Source organism: Leptonychotes weddellii, chromosome 7 (genome assembly GCF_054177405.1).
Source record: "Leptonychotes weddellii isolate Sample4059 chromosome 7, ASM5417740v2, whole genome shotgun sequence".
NCBI lineage: Eukaryota > Metazoa > Chordata > Mammalia > Carnivora > Phocidae > Leptonychotes > Leptonychotes weddellii.
In genome coordinates, this window is record NC_138375.1 from 103305750 (window position 1) to 103318335 (window position 12586).

The 12586-nt window shown below is 41.7% G+C and overlaps 1 protein-coding gene across 1 annotated transcript in view; it reads left to right on the top strand.

The window, feature by feature from the left end:
* Window positions 1-12586, top strand: part of ANKRD55 (ankyrin repeat domain 55) — a 396197-nt gene that overhangs the window by 129036 nt on the left and 254575 nt on the right. Inside the window, exons 3-6 of the mRNA XM_081826855.1 lie at window positions 184-303; window positions 1605-1684; window positions 5461-5514; window positions 9585-9681. The gene's annotated coding sequence lies outside the window, so the exon portion shown is untranslated. The remainder of the gene's footprint in view (window positions 1-183; window positions 304-1604; window positions 1685-5460; window positions 5515-9584; window positions 9682-12586) is intronic.

The window sequence follows — 12586 nt, forward strand, 5'->3', positions numbered from 1 at the left end:
TTTGTCTATTACTAAAATAATTAAAACTCAAATCAAATACTAAATGGAACCCAGAATATCCTGGATACATGGTAAGGTTTGGGGGCATTGAAAAACGACTAAGCCCTCTGTTCCTTTTTCATTAAATCCTGTTGACATGAAAGGGAGCCATTAATACCATCTCTTTTTCTTCTTTTCTTTCAGGTCAGCACAACCTTAGCCACGGCAACATGCTTCTGAAGAGTGGGTCCAGCTGTGTTAAACTATACACTGGTGCTTTATGGGGCCAAGGCAGATTAGACCATGCAGAGTTGAGCAGCCTGGGTAATGATCCCTTGTGCCATATGTCTGTGGAGTTGTCGTATTGGTATTCTTTTCTTACCTCTGCTAGCTGGAGCAATTGAAGCCTCATGCCTGTTCATACCCTGGGATTATGTTGCGTCTCCGACCTCATTATTGCTCAGGGAGAGGCAAAGTTTAAAAATGATCATGTTCAAAGAGAGCCCTGCAACCTGTGATCTCTGGGATTCTACCAGGTCCCACTTCCCACCACCAAAATACACACATATAGCCCTTCCTTGCTCCTAGCTGGGGGCTCTGAGTTCATACATATGCCTGTAGTCAGGCTCTGTGGATTGGAGGTCTTTGCATTGCTTCTCAAGGATCTACTAATGGCAATTGACAAAATTGATGAGCTGGTATAGAAGAGCGTCATATTGAACACATTGCATGAGAAACAAGAAATTTATAAAGCAGGACTTTTCTGGAGTTGGGGTGAAAACTATTTTCATTTGGGCAGTATATTGCATAACACTCAGAGATGTGCTATTTCTAACCTATTGGGTTTGGTGTGCAGGTTGAGACAGAACATATACCCATTTCTGAGAACACTCTTTGGCCAGAAAAGTTTTCAAAAAGGTAGTTTCATGATGGGACTCTTTTCTTTTTCTCTCTGGGTCCCACAGAATTGTTCTTTGTGTGACCTTCACACCTTCCCTTTGTTACCCTGACATCTTATAGCATTGTTTTTCAAATAGATAAAGTTCCTATGGATGTGTATCAGCATTTCTAGAAGGAAATGTATGTATACTTTGAAAAAAAAAAGGTGTTTCATATTATAGTAGAATTTCATAACTTGAGAATCAATATAAGTCTGCTGTTCCTGTAACATAAGTAAACAAAGTAAAGTTTGACAAATTCTCTTAGCTGGAGGGAATCGGCATCAGTGAGTGAGCCTTCTGAGGGAGCACCTGATGGGGGCAGGGTCTCATCCCCCTAGGAAGGTCATGTCAAGATTTTGCTGGGTGGTCGAGCATAGCATTTTTGTTTATAAAAGAGGAAAAGGGGCGCCTGGGTGGCTCAGTCGTTAAGCATCTGCCTTCGGCTCAGGTCATGATCCCAGGGTTCTGGGATCGAGTCCCACATCGGGCTCCTTGCTCGGCAAGAAGCCTGCTTCTCCCTCTCCCACTCCCCCTGCTTGTGTTCCTGCTCTCGCTATCTCTCTCTCTGTCAAATAAATAAATAAAAAATTAAAAAAAAAAAAAAAGAGGAAAAGGATTTTTTTGAAAGGTTCAAACACTTCTGGGCAAAAATAATAACAGGAAATGCCTGTATCTCTCCTGTAGGATGAACTGAGACAGGAGTTCTCCTGCTAAGATAGGAGCAGAATATTCAGGACCCATGTTACAGGATCCAGAAGAGAAAGGTCAGTGTTGTGTGTGAAGACAGCCATGGCTTCAACAATACAGGCATTGCTTTCATTGCATGAATGCAGTTGTCCTCAGAAAATGGAAAGAGAAAGAGGATTGAGGACAGTGAGTCCAGCAAGGAGCCTCAGAATGGGGGTCCTAGGACCTTCAGAACTGGCAGCCCTGACGCTGCAGTAGTTTTCCTCAAGAAACATCTGTGATGCATGTGGGGAGGGCTGGGGGTACAGAGACTGCTTCTTAATCCCCACTGATGGTGCCCTGGGTAGGGGGTGGGGGCAGAGGCCCCACCTGAGCAAGCAAACAGCAGAGTTGGTTCCTGGAACTCTTAGCAGAGAGGGAGCTCTCTGTAGGTGACTTCATGATGTCAATTGTGCAGGGCCTTCTGAACCTACCCAGGCATGCTAGTCCATGGTCTTCATGAGTAGTGGCTCTGGGGGACAAAAAGAGTGAGTTGGATAAGAGTGGTGACACAAGAGACAGTATCAGAATCACAGCAAAGCAGATCTAACAAGTGAGTTTTAACAGTGAAAGGAAGAGAAAGCCCAGTGAGCAGTGCCAAATATAACAAAAATCTCCACATCCTCATAGCTGATGATGAGAAAGGTGCAGACAACTGGACATAATTTTGGTGGAGAGCTGGAAGGACCCTGTGCTGATGAAAGGTTATGACTTCCCTCTCATGCTATGGAGGGATAGCAAGCAGGACCGAGGAATACCAAGGAGCAGAAAAGGAGGATGGGCACCACTGGCACAGAAACCTTTAGAGATCCTGCCTGAGCCATGCTGAGGCCTTGCAAGAGAGAAGGGTTTTGGAGAATTGCAGTCCAGAGAGTTCCCTGGTGGGAGCTCAGCACTTAACGCTCCTAGATTATGGTCTCCAAAGCTGATGTACAGGAGGCCTGGGGATGGGGCTAAGTACATGGAATGGGGGAGAAACCCCAGGGGTCCTGAAAAACTGGGGACAGGTTGGACAAGGAAAGATGTCCTTCACTGCTAGGGGATCCAACAAGAAGCATATTCTCCAAAGATTTAGGGTATTGCTAGGGTGGCACAGAGCAATCAGACCTCTTCATTTTAAGGAAAACTGAGCCATAAATTAGAAATACAAATAAATATTTTAGAAACCTCTTCCCATCTTCTTTGGATATTGATATTTAATGCAAGGATTGCTCTGACCTAAACTAGACTCTATCCAAACCAAACCAGGCTGCTCTCAAGGCTCTGATTCTTTACCAGGAGCCTGGATGTGTTATGTAACATAGCAACCAGGAAAGAATGACCTAAGAAAATCTAGGCAGGGAGCACCTTCTTTAGGGTTGTAAAATACAAGGTAAAAAGTGACAACAGCCCAGGGAGGTGCTGTGACAGTGGGAGGAGCAGCAAGGAACAATACTTTCTGGCACAGTTTTGGCCAAAATGCTAACCAGCACAAAAATGTGAGGACCTGGGACAAATGAAGAAGAGAAGATGGAGCACAAATAGTATTTTATTGGGAATCACAATAAATAGGCTCTTCCTAAGCTCTTACCAACTAGCTTGGGACATTTGGGAAAGTAATTTAATGTCTCAAGATTTGGTTTCTTCCCGCAGATGAGAGTTGAAGCAGGTGGTCCCTCGGATTCCTTCTTATCCTAACATTCTGTGAATCTGGGGTTCTGGGTAGTTTATGGACTGGAACACTCTCTCCCAGATTTTCCAGAGTGAATACTATTCCTCTGATGTGGTCTCAGCCAATACTCTGATTTTTCCCATCATCCCAGGAAATATATCCACTTAGAAGATGCTGGAGATGGGTCCTTTAGTACTGGATAAGAGATCTCACCCAGCAGTGCTAAATTTTCTCTTTGGCCCTGTATTTTCTATGCATTTGACTTGCAACATGGTCGAAGCCATTCCCACCTTATTCATTTACCAAGAAATGCAGTGACATTCAGTTGGACTATAGCACTGTTGCCCAGCCAGACAAGCCTCTGATCCAAAGTCCAGCATCTGAGAGAGAGACTGCTGAGTTTTGCTTGGCTTTTTAGTCCAGTGATAAGATAAAGTGTGCTGGGTAGACTTTAACTGTTACATAACCCTTGTAATTACAGTGCTTTCTCTTTGGAGCCCAAGGAAGATGGTGCTCTGGTCTGAGCTCTGGGCCACCGGGGCCTCCCCTAGGTCATGCCTGGTCTCATATTCAAAAGTAAAACTATTTTTACTCTACTCACAGCAGTGGACTCTGTACCAGGACTTTTGGGGTGCATTTTATTTCCTCAGTCTTTTCTGGAACCCAGTATTTGTTCATTCATGCCCTCATTGAATACCTACTGTGAAGAAGGCACTTTGTGGGATATTATGAAAATTACTCTTTTGGTGTTCCTGTAAGGTTTGTTTATCTGATCCTCTAACCCAGGGGTCAGCAGACCACAGGTCCTGTACCACATCCAGCCCTCTGCCTGTTTTTGTACAACCTTACAAGCTTAGAATAGTTTGTACATTTTTAAATGGTTGAAAAAGAATTAAAAAGTATATTTGTTAGACGTGAACATTTTACTCAATTCAGAATTAAGTGTCTATAAATAAAGCTGTAGTAGAACCCAGCTGTGGTAGGCAGAATCTAAAATGACCCCAGTGATGTCCCCCCCTGTATAATCTCCTCCCCTTGAGTGTAGGCAAAAACTGAATATAATGAGGTTTTACTCCTGTGATTAGGTTACATTGTATGGTAAGAGGGATTTTTGCAGGTATAATTAAGGTTACTAATCAGTTGACTTTGGGTTAGTCTTTGGGGAAATTACTCAGATGGGCCTAAACTAATCATATGAGCCCTTTAAAAGTAAAGAGTTCTCCCTGGCTGGGAATAGAAGAGGAAGTTAGAGATGTCCTCCAGCTGGTCTGGAAGAGAACAACATTCATATTATGAACAGACTATGAGAGACCTCAGAGAGGCCTCTGAGGACTGAGAATGGCCCCCACTGACATGCAGCAAGGAAGCTGGGATATCAGTCTTACAACTCCAAGGAGCAGGATTCTTCTAATACCCTGAGTGAGTATGGAAGCAAATTCTTCTCCAGGGCCTGCAGATGAGAGCCCTTCTGGCCAACACCTTCCTATCAGGCCTGTCAGACCCTAAGCCCACCTATGCTTCTGACCTATAGAACTAGAATTACTAAATGAGTGTTGTTTTAAGCCACTAAGTTTGTGGTCATTTGCTATGCAGCAATAAAATAGTAATAAAACAGCCATGGTCATTCATGTGCATATCATTTATGACTGATTTTCTACTGTTATTAGCAGACATTAGTTGCAACAGAGACCGTATGGCCCACAAAACCTAAAATATTTACTATCTAGCCCTTAATAGGAAAAATATATCTAGCCCTTAATAGGAAAAAAAAAATAGAAAAATAGAAAAAATATATCTATGTTCTAACCAAAAGTGTAATCTCACATCAGATATGTGTACTCAGAGTTTTGTGCCTGACCCAAGGTTTACAAGAAATAGGACTTATATTCAGGACCACTCAGCAGGCATTCCTTTAATCCAACTAAATTAGGCCAAAAATCTAGTAGACACCAGGCTATCCTGCAGACCCTTTCTCCATTCCAGTTCTTAAAAGGTTGGGGAGAGAGACAGAGAGTGTTCATATATTTAGAGAGGAAAAAAATTAGAGGAAGTGTACCATATTGGAGGTTGATATTTTCTACATTATGAATTTCTGTAATAGTTGAAGTTGTGTAATAAATTTTTACTAAGTTAATAATAATTATAACCTTATTATTTTTAAAGGCTACACTGTGCTTTGCTTTGTGTTCCTTGGGGCAGTGGCCTGAAGAAGATAAGGTATGAAAACTATGGTGCTTTGTGATCAAATTTGAATTCATTCCACTGGTTCTTGATTTTTCTTCTCTTCATGTTGTCCCTTTTACCTTCACAGTGGAGTAAGTCAAGATAATCCAATTCTTCATTCACTAATATTGGTTATCTAGGAGAGTAATTTTCAACCATTTTAGAATTTTAATACCCTCTACCACTGGCACACACACATTAAAAGATTTGTCATTGTATGTATTTAGCTTTTTTCTTTTTCTTTTTGAGAGAGAGAGCAAGGGTGTGCATGGGGCAGGGGCAGAGGGAGAGAGGGAATCTTAAGCAGGCTCCACGCCCAGTGCAGAGCCCAACATGGGGCTCGATCTCATGACCCTGAGATCATGACCTGAGCTGAAATCAAGAGTCAGACGCTTAACTGACTGAGTCACCTAGGCACCCCGACCTTTTAGCTTTGAATTGAGTTAAAACTCATATGATTCTGAGTATTGGGAGAAGAAGCTGAAGAGGATGTATTAGTGTCCTAGGGCTGCTATTACAAATTACCACAAACTAGGTGGCTTAAAGACAAATTTATTCTCACAGTTTTGGAGGCCAGAGCCTGAAATCAAGGTGTTGGCAGAGTTGGTTCTTCTGTAGGCTCCAAGGGAGAATCCATTCCATGCCTTTCTCCTAGCTTCTGGTGGCTGCTGACAACTCTTAAAATTCCCTTGGCTTTTAGCTGAATAACTCCAGTTTCTGCCTCTGTCTTCACATGGCCTTCTCCTCTGTGTGTCTGTATCTCAGATCTCTCTCTGACTTTATCTTATGAGGACACCTGTCATTGGATTTAGACCCACCCCAAATCCAGGATGATCTCATCTTGAGATCCTTAATTACACCTGCAAAGACCCATTTGCCAAATAAGGTCATAGTCACAGGTATGAGGGTTAGGACTTGTACATACTTTTTTGGAAGCTACAATTCAACCCACTCCAGAGGTATTTAGCATGTTCCCAGAGCTGATAAGGAAGACTCTTTCTCAATCTCCTAAGTAACAACTGAAATCAACAAATCCATCCTATATTGTAGAAAATTTCCGTTTTACTTCATGGAGCTTTATGGATATGCAGCACCTCCCCCCGTGATCCTGTGATTATAGATTGGACAATTCCTCAATGGCAAGGTATATGAGAGATGACAAACCTCCACACTATCCTATATGGGTACCCCATCTTGTCTTTCCCTTTTTGTCCATCTGGACTAAACCAAAGAATGAGGCAGCATTAGAACTGTTGAAAGTCAGAGCAATTATCCTCAAGTGTTAGATCCAGGATAGAATCCTGTGGAGTCTTTCTCTAAGTGGGAAATTGTGATCTCTAGCAGAAGAGTTTGGGTCTCTCTGGAAATGAGTCCATGCCCCTTATTGTCCATGTGGCCTTGGGAAAATCTGATGCTGTGATCTGGTTTCTCTCTCTGTAAAGAAGGCATAACAATGCCTTGCTACCTTACCACGGTGTTGTGTGAATTTGCTGACACCCATAAAGCTCCCTGAAAATGAAGAGGCTTACATAAGTCCCTGGTATTATTCACACAGCAAATGTTTTCCCCTGAGAATAAAGTAATAAATGGTACCATTGTACAGCTGGTGGAACGTGTTCAAAAGTTTCCGTTCACAACTAGTAGATCAAGTTGTGGGTGGTTGTATGGACTTTCTGTGCTCATGCCAAACTGCATCCAAAACAGCCAGCACAATGGCCTCTCCTGGAATGAAAAGCTGTACTGTAAGAGGCAGCCAGATCATGGCCTCACATCACATAGGACAGTCCTATATAGACAGTTACTTCATACGCACCTTGTCTTTCCTGCACCTCTTCCAGCAGAAAGAAGCAATAGCAGAGACTGGCCACGTGGATATCTAACACGGCACAGTTGAAAAGCGATTCTCTCCATCCACCTCTCTGTCAAACTTCCCAAGGCTAAGGATGGTCATGATTGTGAAGGATTATAATTATAGGTTTTCTTGCTTGCTTGCTTGCTTATTTTTGGGGGCCAGGAAAGAAATGTTATAAATCAAATGGAGTGTTCAGGTTAAGAACGTATTCTCTTTAAATGCAGTTCGTTTGAGTGGGAGTGTATGGGAACAGTCTGGACAGAATGCCACTGGCTGACATAAGAGACTGGAGAGGATCTTTTTTCTACCATTACAAGCCCTGGAAATACTCCAGGACATGATACAGGGAAAATGACTTTCCTCTTTTATTTATTCATTTTTTTAAAAGATTTATTTATGTATTTTAGAGAAGGGGGAGGGGCTGAGGGAGAGAGAGAATCTAAAGCCAACTCCCTGCTGAGCGCAAAGCCTGACTCAGGGCTTGGTCTCACAACCCTGAGATCATGACCTGAGCCGAAATTGAGAGCCAGCCGCTCAGCTGACTGAACCGCCCTGGCGCCCCTGCCTTTCCTCTTTTAGCAAGGTTTGGGACTCTGTGCTCAGATGTCACATCTGAGAAAATGACAGATATTTTAATTAAATGAGAGGAAGATTAGCTACTGAAGACACGATAATTACTTTTAAAAAGAAATCATGTTTAATTAGAGATGTTTGGGGATTATACTAACAGTCTCACTTGTATCAAGGCTCTTCCCCTGAATGGTGAATATTCTCACATTAAAAAGCTAAGGAGGAATCACAGAATAATGGAATTTTTGTACTGTGAGTGACCTACCTTGATATTGAACTATCTGATAACTTTTCAAATTCTATGGACAATCTGGCATTTTTTTTTTCCTTTCTTTTCAATGGCAACGATGGACAAAAAATCTTGAAGTTAAGGAGCTAGGTCAGCAAACGTAGAAAAGAAAATCTAAGTAAGTTTGAAGTTGGGTATAATCTTTTGATTTTAATGCAGAGGCTGTGGAGGAGTGCTGTGCAGCCTACAGCGTACATGGGATTCCCTCGAGCCACTCCCTCCCACCCTCCAGTCATACTCTGTTTTCAGATAATCTGTCATTCATTCATTCAGTGCCCATTTGTTGAGCACCCACCATGCTAGAGGTAAAAATAACGGGCACAGTCCCTGTCCTCATGGGGCTCCTAACCTAGTGAAGAACAAAGTTACAAGTGTCATGATGGAATCACGGTGAGACCTGGAATAACTGAAAGGACTTTCATCATGATGCCTTGCTTCAGGCCTCAACATTCAAGGTCCTGGCACCTTCTATTGACTTGACTTTTCTCCCTGGACTGGCTTCTGCTACACATATCATGAGAACCATGGCCCAAGATACAAGAAAACATCACACGGTTCTCTCCTAGTTCAAGTGAGTTTCAGTTACCTCCTGGAGGATGTAAGCAGCACAGGTACACTGGTCAGAAGAAGGCTCTTATTTCCAGGGAAATCACACAGCAAGCCTGGAGGACATTGCATCACTATTTCTATGTGACTAGACCCATCTTAGGCACTTTAATTGTTGCCAGAGTTTCTTTAGCTGTGTACAGTATGAGGACCCAGAGGCTAGACAGTGCTGGTCATTGGTGACCAAGTTCAGAGGCTCTGAAGAAGCTATTTGCCTGCATGCCATAAGCAGGCCAAGCATGCTTATGAGCCTGAGAGACACAGTCATTTGAACACTGTAATATGCTGGCTATCTGGTCAGCTTCGAGGAAGCAGACACTAATATCTCTGATGAACTCCCTGGGCTTCTGACCACAGACTGCCTGCCCCTTTCATGTTAATCCAGTGGCCAGAGGCAGGCCATCTGGGAAAAGAATGGATGAGATACAGAGATGACTCATGGAGAAGGTGGTGCATTCCTACTCTGTTCCTAAGGCTTGGGGTCTTCATTCGGCAGTTTTACAGTAGACCCTATTAGTTACTTATTCTGTATCCAACCCAGGTTTCTTCAGGAAAGCAATATGCCCACATTGCCTTGCTTTCCTAGCCTTTTTCACTGCTGGCAGAAGCTTATGACATAACCTGAGCCAGTGAGATGTAAGCTGGAGTCAGGCTGGGACTTTTGAAAAAGGTTTTGTTTTTTTCCTGCTAAGAAGGGACCCATGTGTTTGGCACCACTCTTCCCATCTCCTCTTCTTTCTGCCTTAGACATCGGCATGATGTCAGGAAAGCAACAACCAAAGAGGAAGCAAAGAGGAAGACAAAGCCAAAACTCCAAGCAAAGTGAACAGGAAGATCCATTTATGTATGTATATTTTAATTCCAGTTCGTTAATATATAATGTAATATTAGTTTCAGGTGTATAACATAGTGATTCAACAAATCCATACATCACCCAGTGTTCATCACAACAAGTGCCCTCCTTAATCCCCTTCACCTATTTCACCCCATTCCCCCACCCACCTCCCCTCTGGTAACCATGTGTTTGTTCTAGAGTTAGAAGAGTCTGTTTCTTGGTTTGTCTTGCTCTCTTTTTTTCCCTTTGCTTGTTTGTTTTGTTTCTTAAATTCCACATATGAGTGAAATCATATGGTATTTGTCTTTGATTGACTTATTTCACTTAGCATTATACTCTGTAGCTCCATCCATGTCATTACAAATGGCAAGATTTCATTCTTCTTTATGGCTGAATAATATTCCATTGTACTGATATACCACATCTTTTTTTTTTTTTTTTAAGATTTTATTTATTTGACACAGCAAGAGAGGGAACACAAGCAGGGGGAGTGAGAGAGGGAGAAGCAGGCTTCCTGCTGAGCAAGGAGCCTGATGCGGGGCTCGATCCCAGGACCCTAGGATCATGACCTGAGCTGAAGGCAGACGCTTAATGACTGAACCACCCAGGAGCCCCTATAGCACATCTTCTTTATTCATTCACCTATCGATGGATGCTTAGATTGCTTCTGTATCTTGGCTATTGTAGATAATGCTGCTATAAACATCGGGGTGAATGTTTTCCTTTGAATTCATGTTTTTGTATTCTTTGGGTAAATACCCAGTAGTGCGATTGCTGGATCATAGGATAATTCTATTTTTAACTTTGTAAGAAATCTCCATACTGTTTCCCACAGTGGCTGTACCAGTTTGTATTCCCATCAACAGTGCATGAGGGTTCCTTTTCCTCCACATCCTCGCCAACACCTTATGTTTCTTGTGTTGTTGATTTTAGCCATTCCGACAGATGTGAGGTGATATCTCACTGTAGTTTTGATTTGCATTTCCCTGACAGTGATGTTGAGCATCTTTTCATATGTCTATTGTCCATCTAGATGTCTTCTTTGTAGAAATGTCTGTTTATGTCTTCTACCCATTTTCTATCATTTCTTTTCTTTAAGATTTTTTTTTTTTTTTGTCAGAGAGAGAGAGAGTATAAGCAGGGGGTGTGTCAGGCAGAAGGAGAACAGGCTCTCCCCTGAGCAAGGAGCCAGATGTGGGACTCGATTCCAGGACCCTGGGATCATGACCTGAGCCGAAGGCTTCACTGACTGAGCCACCCAGGCGTCCATCTTCTACCCATTTTTTATTGGATTGTTTTTTGAGTGTTGAGTTGTATCAGTTCTTGATATATTTTGGATACTAACCTTTGATTGGGTATGTCATTTGGTGGACTCTTTCAGGTTATATATATATATATATATATATATATATATATATATATATATAATGAAAGTTTTACTTCTTCCTTATTGATTCGGATTCCTTTTATTTCTTTTTGTTGTCTGATTGCTGTGGCTAAGACTTCCAGTACTTTTCTTTCTCTACTACGTAGAGTAATAAAAGTGGTGACAGTGGACATCCCTTTTTCCTGACCTTAGGAGAAAAGCTTTCAGTTTTTCCCCATTAAGGATAATGTTAGCTGTGAGTTTTTCATAGATGGCCTTTATTTGGTTGAGGTATGTTCCCTCTAAACCTACTTTGTTGAGGGTTTTTATCATGAATTGGTGGTGTACTTTGTCAAATGCTTTTTCTGCATCTATTGAAATGATCATATAGTTCTTATCCTTTCTCTTATTGATGTGATGTATCACGTTGATTGATTTATAAATATCAAACTACCCTTGCAACCCAGGAATAACCACTTGATCATGGTGAATGATTTTTTTAATGCATTGTTGATTTTGGTTTATTAGTATTTTGTTGAGGATTTTTGCATCTATGTCCAGAAATACTGGCCTATAGTTCTCCCTTTTTGTGGTGTTTTTATCTGGTTTTGGTATCAGGGTAATGCCGGCCTCACAGAATGAGTTTGGAAGTTTTCCTTCCTTTTTTGTTCTTTGAAGTAGTTTGAGAAGAACAGGTATAATTCTTTAAATGTTTGGTAGAATTTGCCTGTGAAGCCATCTGGTCCTGGATTTTGTTTGTTAGGGGTTTTTTGATTACTGATTCAGTTTCATTGCTGGTTATCAGTCTGCTCAAATTTTCTGTTTCTTCCTGTTTCAGTTCAGGGAGGTTATATGTTTCAAGGAATTTATCCAGTTTGTTGGCATATAGTTTTTCATAATACTCTCTTGTAATTGTTTGTATTTCTGTGGTGTTGGTTATTTCTCTTTTCTCATTGTGGTTTTACTTGAGGATCCATTCGTTTATTTATTCAACTAATATTTATTGAATGTCCACTATGTGCCAGGAACTATTTTAGTTGCTAGAGATACAGAAGTGAAGAAAACATATAAAATCATTTGCCTCCTTGAAGTTTGCATTTTAGTGGTGATGGGAGAGAAAGATAATATATACTATATAATAAGTGAAAGATATAGTATGTCACATAGTGATAAGTACTATAGAGAAAAGAGAAGCAGACATACACTGGATGGGGCCTCAAATGCTAACGTAAGGGTTTTGATGTTCCTCTGAGCAAATCATTGTAGGGTTGTGAATAGAGATGTGATGTGGTCTGACTTATATTCTTTTTTTAAAAAAAGATTTTATTTATTTATTTGACAGAGAGAGAGAGAGATAGCGAGAGCAGGAACACAAGCAGGGGGAGTGGGAAAGGGAGAAGCAGGCTTCCTGCTGAGCAGGGAGCCCAATGTGGGACTCGATCCCAGGACCCTGGGATCATGACCTGAGCCGAAGGCAGATGCTTAACGACTGAGCCACCCAGGTGCCCTGGTCTGACTTATATTCTAACAAGATCACTCTGGCTGTTG